This window comes from Sus scrofa, chromosome 6 (genome assembly GCF_054392235.1).
Source record: "Sus scrofa isolate SSC_HxYL_T2T_F1_AM1 chromosome 6, Sscrofa_HxYL_maternal_Yorkshire_Landrace_v2.0, whole genome shotgun sequence".
Taxonomy (NCBI): Eukaryota; Metazoa; Chordata; class Mammalia; order Artiodactyla; family Suidae; genus Sus; species Sus scrofa.
Genome location: NC_139388.1, coordinates 84,633,059 through 84,647,722, shown reverse-complemented (window position 1 = coordinate 84,647,722; position 14,664 = coordinate 84,633,059).

Genomic DNA, 14,664 nt, shown 5'->3' with positions numbered 1-14,664 from the left:
TTTGGAAACACATATCTGATAAAGGACTTGTATTGAAACATACAAAGAACTTTTAAAACTCAATAGTGGAGTTCCTGCTGTGGAGCAGCGGAAACGAATCCAACTAGGAAACATGAGGCTGTGGGTTCGATCCTTGACTTCAATCAGTGGGTTAAGGATCTGGCATTGCTGTGAGCTGTGGTGTAGGATGCAGACTTGGCTCGGGTCTTGTGTTGCTGTGGTTGTGGTGTAGGCTGGCAGCAACAGCTCCGATTCGACCCCTTTCCTGGGAACCTCCATCTGCCACAGGTGGAGCCCTAAAAAGACAGAAGACAAAAAAACAAAAAACAAAAAAGAAACACCTCAATAGTAAGAGGACCAAAAAATCTAATTTAAAATATGGGCAAAAGATCAGACCATACTTCAAAGAAGATATACAAATGGCAAATATGGTAATAAAAAGATGCTCAACATTGTACGTCATTAGGGAACTGCAAAGTAAAATGACAAGGAGACACCACAACGAGCCTATTAGAATGGTTAAAGTCCAAAAAACTGACCCCTCCAAATTCTGCAGAGGGTGTGGAACAATAGGAATTCTCATTCAATACTGGTGGCAGTGTAAAATAGTACAGCCGCTTTGGAAGACAGTGTGGCAGTTTCTTACAAAGCTAAATATATTCTATCATGCAATCCAGCAATTATGCGCCTAGGATGAGCCGAAAACTTGGCCCACGGGAATACCTGCACATAGATGTTTGTAGCAGTTTTATTCATATTTTCCCCTGGAAGAAACCAAGAAGGTCCTCAAAAGATCAATGAATAAACGAACATATAATGGAATGTGATTCAACAATAAAAAGAAATGAGCATCAAGGGAGTTCCTATTGTGGCTCAGGCGTATCCATGAGGACATGGGTTCAATCCCTGGCTTCACTCAGCAGGTTAAGAATCCTGCCTTGCCGTGAGCTGTGGTGTAGGTCACAGGCGTGGTTTGGATCCTGTGTTTCTGTGGCTGTGACATAGGCTGGCAGCTGCAGCTCCGATTCAACCCCTAGCCAGGGAACTTCCGTATGCCACTGGTGCGGCCCTAAAAAGACACAAACAGACACACACAAAAAAGAGCATCAAGCCATGCAGACATGAAGGAAACAAATGCTTATTGGTACGTGAAAGAAGTCAGCCTGAAAAGGTAACATGCTTAATAGTTCCAACTATATAACATTCTGAAAAAAGGCAAAATTATGGAGACAGTATAAAGGTCAGTGGTTGCCAGGAGTTCTTGTGGCTGGGGGAGGGGCTTTAGGAGGAGGAGGGTGGAACACGGGTTATTTTTAGGTCAGTGAAACTATTCTGTATGATGCTCTAATGGTGGATACACGATGTCATGCATTTTTCAAAACTCATAGAACTGTTACCGCAAAGGGAACCCTAATGTAAACTACACTTCAAAATACTAAACATTAGCTAATAATAATAGAACTGTGATGTATCAGTTATAACAAAGGTATCACCCTAAAGCAAGATGTTAATAAAAAGGAAACTCTGCGTGTATGTTTGCGTGAATGTGTGTGTGCGTGCCTGCATGCATGCATGCATGTGTGCTTGTGTGTTGTCTATTGAGGGCTGTACTATTGCTCAATTTTTCTCTAAACCTAAAACTGTTCCAAAACCCGAAGTCTACTGATTTAAAAGAAAATCCCTATATGGGCAGGTGATTTCTTCTATTTTGGAGAGATTATTATCACCCTCATTTTATTTTTTTTATTTCATTTTATTTTTTTGTCTTTTTAGAGCCACACCCGCAGCCTATGGAGGCTCCCAGACTAGGGGTCTAATTGGAGCTGTTGCCACCGGCCTCCACCACAGCCACAGCAACACCAAATCCCAGCCCTGTCTGTGACCTACACCGCAGCTCATGGCAACGACAGATCCTTAACCCACTGAGCGAGGCCAGGGATCGAACCGGCAACCTCACGGTCCCTAGTTGGATTTGTTTCCACTGCGCCACAATAGGAATGCCATCACCTTCATTTTAAGAAGGAATATTTTATTTGCCATCTTTTATAGAAAAGGACATTGACGTTTAAGGAAGTTGCATGCATCGTTCAAGGTCACACAAGGGGCAGGCAAAGGGCAGGGTCAAGCTTTAACTAGTGGACAGGTGACCAGAAACCCCCCGAAGTGCAGTGTCCCGAAACTACCAGCATTTGGAACAGACACACAGTCCCTGCTCAGCTACTGCTTCAAGGACCTTCTGATGGATCAAAGCAGGAACCTGCAGGCTCAGCCTGTTACATGGACAGTCATCTCTGGGCCCTTCCTGCTCACCATTCTTCACCTTCCACATGCAGGAAAGCCAGGAAGTGTCTACACAAGTCTGCCCTTGGCAGGTTGGCTCAGTACCAAGAGGTGAATTGATGTGCTGAACAGAAAGGCAGCTTAGGGGGGAAATTAGACTTTCGCCCAGGTGTCACGGTACCAAATAGACTGATGATACCAAATAGACTGATGCAAGTTTAAGTTTGTGCCGCCACCATCATTCCTTCCAGCCCATGATTGAAAGGGGCTTTGCATGGCATCAGATCCAACACTCACCTCCTACTGTGAGCAGGACTGAAAGGGCCCCAGTTCACGGAGAGGTGACATCTGCCCTGGAAATGGCCAAGACCATCCTCGGATGAGACAGGAGCAGAGTGAAGGGCAGTTGTCCTGAGTGCTGACTGTGAAGCTAATCTCAGACAAGTGGGGAATGCCTCAGACAACTGGCAAACCCCTCTAAGCTGCTGACCTGGTTGGAACATTTGCATCCCCCAGAATTCCTATGTCAAAGCCCTAATCTCAAGGTGATGGTATTTGGAGGTGAGGCCTTTGGGAGATAATTAAGTCAGGAGGGCTCATCCCCTCGGGATTAGTGCTCTTGCAAAGTGAGACTCAGAGATGATCCCTCTCCCGACACGTGAGGGCACGTGTGAACCAGGAAGCGGGCCTCACCAGAACCTGACCGCACTGGAACACTGGTATCAGATATCCTGTCCTCCAGCGCTGACAATGAAATTTCTTTGGGAGTTCCCACTAGAGATAAGTAGGTTAAGAACCCGCCTAGTATCCATGAGGATGTGGGTTTGATCCCTGGCCTTGGTCAGTGGGTAAGGATCTGGCATTGCTGTGAGCTGTGGTGGAGGCCACAGATGTGGCTGGAATCCAGTGGTCCTATGACTGTGGCATAGGCTGGCACCTGCAGCTCCAATTTGACCTCTAACCTGGGAACTTCCACATGCCATGAGCATGACCCTAAAAAAAGAAAAAAAGAGAAGCAAAAAGAAATTTCTGTTGTTTAAGTCACCCAGTCTATGGTAGTTTTGTTATAGCAGCCTTGACTAAGACAGGTCTTAAGATTCTTGCCAAGAGTCAGAGCCATCAGAGATGAAGGAAATATGTCTACCTGATGCCCAGTCAGAGACCCCAGGGCAGCCTGGAAGCAGGAAGAACCATGACCACAGACTCTTGGGCTACCCCAGGGAGGACCTTCCGGCTAGGTAAGAAACAAAGAAGAATCTGAGAACATGATAAAAGACTCTTCTTTGGCTACGAGAAGATTTTCCACTCTGAATACCTATGTTTAAGCTCCTGGCCTGAGCCATTTCTGAAGGCCTTTCCTTCACATAGACTTGGCTAAACACTCAACAACCCTGGGAGGTGGGTGTATTTGTTCCCATTTGACAGATGAGACAACTGAGGCTCAGAGAACTGAAATCATCTCACGCCCACAATCACACAAGAATGGAAGATCGGGAGTTCCCGTCGTGGCGCAGTGGTTAACGAATCCGACTAGGAACCATGAGGTTGCGGGTTCGGTCCCTGCCCTTTCTCAGTGGGTTAACGATCCGGCGTTGCCGTGAGCTATGGTGTAGGTCGCAGACGCGGCTCGGATCCTGCGTTGCTGTTGCTCTGGCGTAGGCCGTTGGCTACAGCTCCGATTGGACCCCTAGCCTGGGAACCTCCATATGCCGCGGGAGTGGCCCAAGAAATAGCAACAACAAAAGACAAAAAGACAAAAAAAAAAAAAAGAATGGAAGATCGGAACTCCTCCTCTGATCTTCAGACCCACACCCTTCCTCTTCCACTACTCAATATTTCTCAGCACATAGAAAGTGAGGAAAGCCTGTCAGAGTTTCACCAAAAGGAATGCTCTCCTTCAGCCCCAGTGCTGCAGGAGCCCAGCAAAGGGCCATCTTTTCCCACCCTCACCCCCATCAGTGAGGAAGGGCAGCTTCACTCCAGTGGATGAAGAATGTCCCAGGTAAACCTGATGTGGGGCCACTGAGAATGACCCCAGGGCAGAGGGAAGGAGGCTGTATCTTCTCCACTGCCTGGAGGCCCTAAGGCCAATGGACTTGGCCTTTGAAGGAGAGGTCAGGGCTATGGCTTATAGTCTTGGCTCTGCCATTGGCTAGCTCCATGGTGAAGCTCAAGAGCTCAATAGTCATATTTTGGACCCAATATTCCATTTCTGGATCATGGATTAGATGGGTTTTGGAACATCAACTTTCTAAGTGACTTTCTCGTAACTGCAATTTACATATATAAAGATTTCAAAATAACATGAAATTTTATATTCTAATGTTAAGTATAAAATGGAATTCATAATTACCCACTAAGTATAACCCCAACTGTGTCAAATAAAGTGAGCAGAAAAAAAAGACCAGAAGGAGACATGCCATGATGTTATTAGCCCTGACGGGTATGGGCATTAAATAAATATTTTAAAAAATGACTTCTGCCTAGATGTCATTTCCAACTTTTCTGCTGTATCACTTCTATAAAGGAAAATATAAAATCAATTTTATTTTTAAAATGGAACATGATAGGTTAGAAGATTCAATATCATAAAGATGTCCATTCTCCTCAAATTGACATGGACTTAGCAGTCCATTGACTTAGCAGATTTTTTGTATGTGTGTAGGTGTGTGCATATGTGTGTTAGCATGGGTGTGAGAGAGAGAAAGGTGACAAGCTGATTCTAAAATTAGTTTGGAAATGAACAGAACTGGAAATAACCAAGTCAAACGTGAAGAACAAGCTGGAGGATGTCTACTGCTTACTTAGACTGAAAGTGTGTCTCCACAAAACTCATATGTTGACATCCTAACTCCCAATGTGATGGTATTAAGAGGCGGGGCCTTTGGGGTGATTGGGTCATGAGAGTGGAACCCTCACAGGTGGGATTAGTGTCTCAATGAAGGAGACCCCAGGAAACTCTCATCCCTTCCACCAGAAGAGGACGGAGTGAGAACACAGCCATCTGTGAACCAGGAAATAGACTCTCACCAGACGCCAAATCAGCCAGCACCTTGATCTTGGACTTCCCAGCCTCCAGAATTGTGAGAAATTCCTGTTGGTTATTTATAAACCATCTAAGCTATGATATTTCTGTTAAAGTAACCTGAAAGAACCAAGACATTACTACATACGATGACTATGGTAAAAGCTACAGCAATTAAGACTGGGTGGTATCGGATAAGGAAGACAGACCAATAGAATGGACTAGAGGATCCAGGAACAGACCCACACTTGCGGTACTTAATGTACAGCAAAGGTGACTCTGCAGGGCTGGGGGTGGGGGGAAGGCTTTTCAATAAATGGATCAACTAGGCATCCATATAAGGAAAAAATCTTGACCCCTGCTGACACACTATGCACAATATTATTTCAGATGAAGTACAGATCTAAATACGAAACATAAAAGGACAAAGCTTCTAAACATAATAGGCTCTCTTCTTGACCTTTGGGCTGGCAAATTTTCTTAAACAAGACACAAAGCACTAACCATAAGGGAGAGTAACTGATAAATCTGGGTTTGATAAGATTAAGAATTTTGGGAGTTCCCATTGAGGCTCAGTGGATTAAGAAGCTGCCCATGAGGATGTGGGTTTGATACCTGGCCTCACACAGTGGGTTAAAGATGTGGCATTGCCACAAACTGTGGCATAGCTCACAGATGTGGCTCAGATCTGGTATTATCGTGGCTGTGGTGTAGGCCTGCAGCCGCAGCCCAGATTCAACCCCTAGCCTGGGAACTTCTGTATGCCACAGGTGTGGCAATAAAGAGAAAAAAAAAAAAAAAAAAAAAGGTTAAGAACTATGGTTCACCAAAAAATACCAATAAGAGAGGGGAACAATAAGCTAAAGAGTATAGAAAATATTTACAATACATATTTATCTGACAAAGAACTTACGTCCAGAGTATATAAAGAACCCTACAAATCAATAAGAAAAGGACAACCCAGTATAAAAATGGGCAGAGGAAATGGGCAAATCCTTCACCGCAGAGACACGCCAATGGCCATGTTCAAGTCGCAGTGGGATGTTGTTTCAAGCCCGTACTCTTAATTAAAATGAACACACTGACAATGAATTGCTGGCAAGAATGTGGAGCAACTGAAATTCTCACTGCTGGTGGAGTACAAACACGTACATCCATCTTGTTAAAGTGTCTGGCAAAATCTACCAAAGTGCACATATATAGCTGGCCCTCTTTATAGGGTCCACATCCACAGATTCAACCAACACTGGATTAGATCGTGGACCATGTTTACAATCAGTGGTTGGTTCAATCCAAGGATGCAGAACCTGAGGATACATAGAGCCCACTAGGGGACTTGAGCATCCATGGGGTTTAGCATCCATGGAGGGTCCTGAAACTAATCCCCCTCGAATATTAAGGGACGACTATACATACCCATGACCCAGTAATCTCATCTGTAGGTATAAATCCAACAGAAATGAGTGGCCATGGGCCCCAAAAAGCATATACAAGAATGTTCTAGATAGTGTTGTCAACCAAAAACTAGAAAGAACCCCCACAACCATTAACAGTAGAACAGATGGATAACCTGTGGAATAGTCTTGCAATGTATTCTACTCAGCAATGATAAATGAGCACACAAAACAATGCAGATGACTCTCACGTCAGGAAGTTGAAGAAAAAGAAGCCAGACTCAAAACCAGTACATACCACACACAAAACAAGTTAACTACATTTATGTAAAATATGAAAACAGGGAGTTCCCATCCTGGCACAGCAGAAACAAATCCGACTAAGAACCATGAGGTTACAGGTTTGATCTCTGGCCTCGCTCAGTGGGTTAAGGATCCGGCATTGCCGTGAGCTGTGGAATAGGTCGCAGACACAGCTCAGGTCTGATGTTGCTGTGGCTGGGGTGTAGGCCAGCAGTTACAGCTTCAATTGGGCCCCTAGCCTGGGAACCTCCATATGCCACAGGTGCGGCCCTTAAAAAAGACCAAAAAAAAAAAAAAAAAAATATATATATATATATATATATATATATATATATATGAAAACAGGCAAAATGAATGTATGTTGATAAAAGTCAGGACAGTGATTTCCTTTGAAGGATGACTAGAGAATGGAAGGGGGCACATGGGGGTGGGGGTGTCCTGGGGGTGCAGGTGATGTCCTTGACCTGGGTGCTGGGTGTTCCAAAGACAGTGTTCACTCTCACGTGGTCTCCTTCCCCATTCTCCTCCCTATCCCTGAGCCAGAAGCCTCTCCCTGGGCAACCTCTCTTTCTGGAACATTCCAACCACAGCCTCCAGACTCCACATCATGGTTCTTAGATATCTTTCTTCAGCTGAAGCCCACCTCAGACACTCCTGTGACCCTCGTGACCTTCAGTAGTGCCCTTACCTTGACCCCCTTCCTGGTTCCTCTACACACCTACCTCACCCCTACAGCTACCCACCCCTCTACCCCTGTTTCTTGAACTTCCCAGCCCAGCACTGCCCCACTTCTCTCCCTCGGCCACCTCCCTCTTTAAAGCCTCCCAGTGGTCTCCTGGTCCCATTCTGACCCCTCCCAAACACCCACTCTCCCCACTGTGCATCAAGAGAAGGGTCTCCTTCCAATCCTTCAAACTCGGTCATCTGCTTGCCACACCCTCCTTCGCTGCCCCCAGACTCCCTCCGGAGTCAACCCTTCCCCTCCTTCAGACTCAGCTTAATATCCTTTCATCAGAAAAGCCTTTCTCAGAGTTCCCGTCGTGGCTCAGTGGTTAACGAATCCGACTAGGAACCATGAGGTTGCGGGTTCGATCCCTGGCCTTGCTTAGCGGGTTAAGGATCCAGCATTGCTGGTGTAGGCTGCAGATGCGGCTCGGATCCCGCATTGCTGTGGCTCTGGTGTAGGCCAGTGTCTACAGCTCCGATTAGACCCCTAGCCTGGGAACCTCCAAATGCCGCAGGAGCGGCCCAAGAAATGGCAAAAAGACAAAAAAAAAGAAAAAAGAAAAGTCTTTCTCATCCCCCATTTCACCTACCCAGAGCAACCTACCCTTCTGTCCCACTGTCACCCAGGGCACTTGTGATCATTTGATGTTTGTGCATCTTCCCGTTAAACTCCATGAGGACAGCAACTGTCTTGTGAACACTGTCTGGCTAAGAACTTTAGAATGGTTGAAATGAATGAATGAATGAATGAACTGCATGGCTATGTCCATAGTTATCACGTCTCCTCAATCATGTGACCCTCATGAAGCCTCCTCCTTTGCCAAACTACCTTCTAGGAAAGGTATTTTTGGCTCATCTCCTGTCTATTTCACGCCCCTGAAACCAGGCATTTCAGAATAAAATCTCCCAGGCTTGTCATGGCCTTGAATTGAACTTTGTTACTCAGGACCATTTTGATTACAAGTGACAGGAACTAGCATAAAAGAGAAAGATTATTGACTCATACACAGGAGTCTGCTTTGGCTTCAGGCAAGGCTGGCTGCGGAGTATCAGCCATTACATCAGGCTTCAGTCTCCCTCTCCCCATCTCTGAGCCAGCCTAATCCTCAGGTGACAGTCCCTCTTTTATGGAGGCATCACAGGCACCAGCAGCCCCAGCTGTCCTCTTACCCTCTCATTAACCCCAGAAGAAAGAAGCCCTCTTTCATAAGGGTTCCAACAAAAGTCCCAAATCTTGATTTCATTGGCCAAGCTTGGATCTATCTTTAAGCCAGTCTCTGTGGTTCAGGGATAAAATGCTCTGATTGGCCAGACCTGGTCATGTGCCCACTTCTTGGAGATACAGATCCAGCCTGTTGGCAAAAACCCCTGTATGAGTTATAAAAATGGCAGCTACTGTTTATTCCAGGCTTTGAGTGGACCAGACCTCTCACTCAGACCTACATCTATGGTCCCCTTTCACCTTTACAAATAACCTACAGGGACAAGATTATAATCTCCATCTTAGAGACAAAGAAATGAAGCCTTGGAGTTCCCGTTGTGCATCAGCAGTTAAGGAATCCGACTAGTATCCATGAGGATGCAGGTTCAGTCCCTGGTCTCCCTCAATGGGTTAAGGATCCGGTGTTGCCGTGAGCTGTAGTGTGCAGAAGCGGCTCAGATCCTGAGTTGCTGTGGCTGTGGCGTAGGCCAGCAGCTGTAGCTCCGATTCCACCCCTAGCCTGGGAACCTCCATATGCCACGGGTGTGGCCCTAAAAAAAAAAAAGAAAGAAAGAAAGAAAGAAAAAGAAAAGAAAAAAGAAGAAAGAAATGAAGCCTTGGGTGGGAAGTGACATTCTCAAGGTCAATGGCAGGAGCAGGATAAGAACCTGATTGCCAAGTCCACAGCTTTGGCCAAGCCGTCCTCTTCCTGCTTCCTCCACTCTCCTTACCCCATCCCAGCCCAATGGTCTCTATTGTTTCCCAGGGCTCAGCACCTCACAGGAGAGCCTATAGGAGACTCTGCCAGATGAGAAAGGCCATGCCCTCCCTCTGCCCAGATACCCATCGTGTCTCTTGCCCAGACAAGCAGGCTGGAGACTGACAGGAACATTCACCATGGGTCATCCTTGGCAACTTCCCCCCTCCAGTGCTCTAGCCCCCTACCTGTCCCACCCAGGACCAGTTTCCAAGGCTGGAGGAGGGGGGCATGGTGAACCTGAGGGGTTCCCAGGCACCCCAGCCTGATCAAGACCAGTCCCCCTGGAACGTCAGGTCCCTGCTACCCTGAGCAGGGAGCCAACTCCCACCGCTCCCACTGAACAGTGGAGAAGGGGAGTTGAGCCCAAAGCCAATCAAAGAACAAGACAGGAAGAAATATTGGATCTACATCTTAAATGCATTTGCCCTTCGCAAATCCTTGGTCGAACTAAGATATACCTCGTGCCCCTTTTTTACCTCCTTCCTTGAATCTTGTCCCAGAAATGAGGTTCTAGTTCCAACCGCACATATAGATTGACCTTTTACGAATAAATAATAACAACAGCAGCTCTTACGTTGAATCAGCTCCATGCCCACCACGATTGTGTTCACAGATTATAACTCAGTTAATTCTCTCAATAATCCTATGAGGTAAACATTATGATGTCCCCATTTTATACATAAGGATACTGAGGCGCATGAGTGAAAAGACAAAGCCACTCTGTCGTCTTTGGTGATTTCTGTTAGCTTGGCCTCTGACTGCTGAGGTGCCTGTGTGACAGAGCCCAACACGCTGGGCTTCGGCTGACTTCACTGGGTTTTGCTGCACCTTCGTCTTTAATGGTCTGCTTTCATTATGTCCTATTTTGCAAGCAATCCCAAAATCATTCAGAAGTAGGAATGGGATAGATCCTAAATGATTTTTAAAACTAATTTCTTCCAATCATTCATATACTTAAGTAATTCACCCAACAAATAGCACCTGATAGCAAGGCTTGTAGGGACAATGCAGGGGACAGACCTGGGGGGCCCAATGTAGACAGGGGCCAGATCACCCAGCACCCATGGGCCACAGTCAGGCAGGTGGATTTTATCACATGATGATGGGAAGCTGATCAAAAAGGACACAGAGCTAGCAGTTAGGAGCATGGTTCTGGAGCCAGAAGGCCTGGGTTTGAGTCCTGGCTCTATCCTCCACCAGCTGCGCGATCCTGGGTGAGCTACTGAACCTCTCTGGGCCTTGATTTCCTCACCTATCAATGGGGCTTGAAAAAGACCAACCTCCAAGTTGCCATTGTGGCTCAGTGCGTTAAGAACCCTACATAGTGTCTGTGAGGATGTGAGCTTGATCCCTGGCCTCACTCAGTGGGTTAAGGATCCAGTATTACCATGAGCTGTGGTGTTGATTGCAGACACAGTTTGGATCCTGCATTGCTGTGGCTGTGGTGTAGGCTGGCAACTCCAGCTCCGATCCATCCCCTATCCTGGGAACTTCCATATGCCACGGGTGCGGACCTAAAAAGCAAAAAAGAAAAAAGAAAAAGAAAAAGCACCAACATCAAAGGGTAGCTGTGAAGACAAGGCACTGGCACAGGAGAAGCATGAGAGGAGGGCTTGACATCCAGGAAGTGCTTGGTAAGCACTCACCCTTAAGCTCTTTAAGCCACATCCACTGGGCAGAGTAAAGACTGCTATTCTGTCACTAGGAGACTGAGGTCCGAGTGTCGTGGCCACCTCCAAGGTCACAAAGGTTGTTAAAGCCACTCAACATCCAGGTATGAGGCCTCCTGAGAGCCAGGGCTGTGCTGGGTACTGGGGCACCTCAATGTCTCTGACCCTGTCCTAGAGGTGCTCAGCCACATGGGACTCAGGAGGAGGGCCCAGCCCCCTGAGCCCTGGGGAAACTAGGCCACTGGTCCGGGGTATAGAGTCAGGTGCATATGATGCTCCAGTTGCTCAACTCCGGACCTTCAAGGGTTCCGATTACTCTCTAATCAAGCTCAGCTCTGCACCCTGTGGCCCAACCTCAACAATCACCCACTGTGCGCCCCGCACTCGGAGAAGGGGTCATGGTGCCGAGCCCATGATCCTGTCTTTGAGGAAACCCTGTCTTCCACATGCCTCCTGGCTCCTCCCCCAAGACAAGAGAAGCTGACAATGTATGTGACAGCACCAGGCCAAGCGCTCGGCACACAGTAGGCACTTTGTGAATACTGCCCTATTTCCTGTGAGGAACACCTCACTGGACAAGTGCAAAATCCTGACTGCATCTGTCAGGAGGAAAACAAGCTCAGAATATGATGGGGTCACTGGGATAATTCAGCATGCCAAGCTCTGTCCCATTAGCAGCCACTCACCTTCCTGCCCTGGTGCCCTGCTGGGACAGATTGCAATAGGATCCAAGCTCTTGGGGGTGGGGGGGAGTCCTGGCTTTGTTGTTAATTCCATCTGAGACTTTGGACCTCCATATCTCTGTTGGTGAAACAAGAGGTTTGGACTAGGTATCTGTGAGTTCCTACAGCCACTTGGCCTCTCTGCAAGGCATATCCACTGGTGCCTTACTCTGTGCCATGCCCTGGGCTCAAGGATCTCCCTGTGCTGGGGAACATGGCGTAGTCACTTGATCAATCCTGGAGGACTTCCTGGAGAAGGTGGTGTCTGGACTGAGTCTCACAGGATGAGTAGGAGTTGGGTGGGTGAAAGAGTGTGGATTTCACCTTGTGATACTGAGCAGTCACAGCGGACGAGTATGACAGAGAAAGCACCATGGCAACTCAGTACAGGAGGAACTACAGAGGACATCTGGAGTCCAACGGTTAAGGGCAGGTGATGGGATCCCGGTGGCCTTCGGACATCCCAGGTTGGAACTCATTACAGAATGTTCTGGACTGGGGGCTGAGGACTCCTCAGGCTGCAGATGAGGGCCAAAGCCATAGGAACAGACAAAACTGTCAACAGAGAGCCTATAGAGAGGAGCAGGTGGCAGAGGAGGGAGGTGGGAGAACCAGCCAAGCATTGACTAGACCAGCTGAGAGCAGGAAGAGGCGGTGCAGACCAGGAGCTACGCTCCCCGCACTGCGCCCCCCGCTCAGGAAGCCAGGGACCTTGAGGATCTGTTTCCTGTGTATCCCCCCACTCAGCATGGAGCAGATGCCAGGCAGGTGCCAAACAAATGTTTAGGGTTTTTTAATCCTTTAAATTAAGAGATTAAGGAAACCCAGGAAAGGTAGGGGAATGGAAAGTTTGGGAGGAGAGTAGACTTCTAGGAGGAGGGAGCAGCCTCTAGCTTCAGGGATGCTGAGACGGCGGGGGTCTGTCCCAGGATGCTCTGGTACATCCGGCAGGAATGGGAGGTGGGCAAACAGGCGGCAGGTGGTAAAGAATGGCTGGCAAGTGAATACATAGAGACTCATGGTTTGAGCAAAGAAGACTCCGTAGACCCCTTGATGGAAAATATCGGAGGAAGAGGGAGAAGGGCAGGGGAGGGGAGAGGGAGAGGGGGACAGTAGCTGGAGGAGAGTGTGAAGCCAAGAGAGGGTTAAAATTCAAATTAGCCACTTGCTGAGTGACCTCATATGAACCACCTCACCTTTCTGAGCCTCAGTTTCCTCCACCATAACGTGTAAGGAGGATTTCCTACTATGGAGTGGTGGGTTAAGAATCTGACTGCAGGAATTCCTGTTGTGACTCGGCGGATTAAGAACCTGACTAGTATCCATGAGGAGGCAGGTTGGATCCCTGACCTTGCTCAGTGGATTAAGGATCTGGTGTTGCCACAAGCTGCACAGTTAGGATCTGGTGTTGCTGTGGTTGTGGTGTAGGCCCCAGCTGCAGCTCCAATTCAACTCCTAGCCTGGGAACTTCCATATGCCACAGGAGCGGCCCTAAAAAAAAGGAAAAGAATCCGACTGCAGTGGCTCACGTCGCTGCAGAGGTTCAGGTTTGAGCTGCACCTGGCCCAGTGGGTTAAAGGATCCTGCGTTGCTGCAAAGGTCACAGTTGTAGCTCGGATTCAATCCCTGGCCAGGGCATTTCCATATGCTACAGGTGCAGCCATATAAAATAATTTTTTTTCAAAGTATACGCAAAGAGCCCCCATCTTACATGGGATTGGGCGCACTGAAGGCATCAGCCATGCAAAACACCTAGCACAGTGCCTCGCGTGCCACAGGCTCCCAGAGAACGTGTCTTTGCCGTCCTTGCAACTGAGTCCCGCCCCAGCTCAGGAGCGACAGGACACTCTATCTAATCAGTATCCCCATTTACACACGAAAAAACTGAAGCACAGAAAGGCGAGTAGCTTGTCAGTCTCTACTTTCTCAGTCCCACCCCCAAACAGACACTGGCAGCCCCCTTTCTTCACTGGTGTGGGAAAGGTAAGTATCTCGCACAAGACCTGGCACAAGAAACATCTGTTGCTTGCACGAATGGGGGAGAACAAGATGGGAAATTAGAGAAAGGCTGCCTCACATTGGCAGCCACAGTGCTACAAAATCAAGAGGATCCGGAAAGGTAGCCAATCAGAGCCAAGCATTTGTGTCCTGGGGGCCAATCAGAACCAAGCATTTGTGTCCTGGGGGCCAATCAAAGCCAGGCATAGGAGCTATCTAGTCCAGAGATTCTTACATTGAGGTGTCTCTCAGTTTACCCCGAGAGCCTGTTAAAACAGATTCCTGGATCCCACCTCAGACCTATCAAATCAAAATATCAAGGAAAACAGTCTGGGAATCTGCACTTCTAACCTGGTGCCCTCGGTGATGCTGATGCCGGTGGCTCGTGGGCCACAGTGTGAAAGAAACAGACGGACCATGCCCTTATTTTGAAGAGGAGAGGACTCAGGTCCAAGGAAGGGAAGACTGAAGAATGAGCTCACAGGCAAAGCCATTCAGGGCCTGACTGACTATCCCTCCTGGGGCCTGCAGGTGCCCTGAGGGTGGAATGCAGAAAAAGGAACAGCAGAGGGGAAGGAAAAAGGG